Genomic DNA, 2,034 nt, shown 5'->3' with positions numbered 1-2,034 from the left:
GGTTTCCCTCCTGAGCGTTGGTACTGAGGAGGAAAGAGTTAAAGATGAACCCAGAGATGATCAGGATTCTTTTCTTTACTTTTTGTTCATCTTATTTCCCTGGCTTCTCTGTTTCCTCACACACACACACACACACACACACACACACACACACACACACAGTTTCATGTCTTGTATTTGATTACACCTTGAACATAAGGTGTTTATCAGCAGCAGATCAAAGTCAGTGGTATTTCCTCGTCCGCGGGACAATAACGTCTTTTGTTCGTCTACGCACGCATGACCCAGTGAGGACGAACAGGACTCTGCTGTGGGGGGGGGTGGGGGGTCAATGTCACCCCCCCACTCCAGTCAAATCAGGGCACTTCAATTACACATTTAATCAGACTGGTTTTACAAACCAGGAATCTGTGGTGGCCAATCAGAAGAGCCGCCTCCACAACAAACAACAACAACCACTAAAGTCAACACCTGCTGCTGCTGCTGCTGGTGGTTCTGGTTCTGGTGCTGAGTGTTTCAGATTAGTTCAGTGTCGCAGTAGCTCCAGATTTATGATTTATGATAACGATTGCCCTTGAACGGAGGCAGGTGTAGGTAGTGATACCCCCGCCCTGACTCCTCTGTGACTCCATCGTGTAACTCTGTACGGACGGAGTTAATGTGGCTTCTCATCAGATCCTGTCATCAGATCTTTATTTGTTATTCAACTCCTGGTATGTGTCCCATCTGGTTCACGCACCATAAAGTAGGTCATGTCAGCACTGCAGGCTGTGTGGACAGGTGTGTTTGCGCTGCGGCTGTATACTGTCCACCCCACACAGGGGCAACAACACCATATACTGCAGGACTACAGTCAATGCCCCTGTCTCACCCCTCTGCCCCTCTTCTGCCCCCCTGTATCAGAGGAGCCTGGTTTCTGCTCTGCTGACCAGCAGCTTCCACTGGTCCATAATCTCCATCGATCCCTCCGTCAGCACACTGCCCTCCTCCACCCCCCTCCTCCTCCTCTACCCCCCCCCTTCAGTTTTGGTCCTTTCACGTTGACCTACTTTCTCTCTGACCTGGTTATGAAGCTGTGCTGCAGCAGCAGAAATGTCCACAGTGTCACCTTGGTCTGATCCCAGAGGTCACTGAGGGGTCACTGAGAGGTCACTGAGAGGTCACTGAGAGGAACAACATGTCTGTAATCTGACATGTCAAATCTAATATTCTGCTGGAAAACAATGAGGTTTTTATGTCCCTGCGTCGTGTGTACAGTACACAGATGTGTGTGTGTGTGTGTGTGAAGGGCAGAGAGGTGTGTCTCTCAAAGAGATGCTTTGTTTGCAGCTTTAGATCAAGTTAGAGCTGAGTGAACCCCCCCCCCCTTCACTGCTCCCCCCTTTTCCGTTAATGTTGTTTCAGTCTTGACCCAGTTTTGACTCATGGACAAAAGAAGGAACACGAAGATGAAAACAGAGATAATTTAACTGGAGTTTATAACTTACTGCTGCATGTTGTATCATTTATATATTTATATGTATATATTTAAAGCTGTTTCATCATTTTTGATCTAATGGACGTTTTTATTGTCGTTGGTGAAACTGTGTAGAGACGAGGTGCGATGGTAGAAGTTGGCCACTGGTCCATCAGACCAACCTCACCTGGTCTGTGGTCCACGGTGTTGAAAGAACAGACAAACAGCAGGTGTTTTTTTCATGATATGTCAAAGGTCAACATTCTTATTTATTTATTTTTTTCTCAACGCCCCGTTCTTCCACAGTGAACATTAGTGTCTTTACACACGTGTTGATGTAAAAAGGAAGTGATGTCATCAACCGCTGTCCAATGACAGCAGTCCAACCACGGCCTCTCCACCTCACGCTCTCGTCTGGGCCGTGGTTTTTATATTTTCATAATGACATCAGCAAAACCACAAACATTACTGATTGATACACACTGAAGAAGGGGGGAGGGACGGGGGAGGGACAGGGGGAGGGACGGGGGAGGAACGAGGCAAATACATGTCATCACAGTCGCTATGGGGGAGAGAGG

The 2,034-nt window shown here is 47.6% G+C and overlaps 1 protein-coding gene across 1 annotated transcript in view; it reads left to right on the top strand.

The window, feature by feature from the left end:
* Nucleotides 1-2,034, top strand: part of plppr2a (phospholipid phosphatase related 2a) — a 63,031-nt gene that overhangs the window by 11,194 nt on the left and 49,803 nt on the right. The window lies entirely within an intron of this gene.

Source organism: Cynoglossus semilaevis, chromosome 17 (genome assembly GCF_000523025.1).
Source record: "Cynoglossus semilaevis isolate Cse_v1.0 chromosome 17, Cse_v1.0, whole genome shotgun sequence".
Lineage (NCBI taxonomy): Eukaryota > Metazoa > Chordata > Actinopteri > Pleuronectiformes > Cynoglossidae > Cynoglossus > Cynoglossus semilaevis.
The sequence above is the reverse complement of the archived record's forward strand: the minus strand, read 5'-3'. Positions and strand labels throughout refer to the sequence as shown.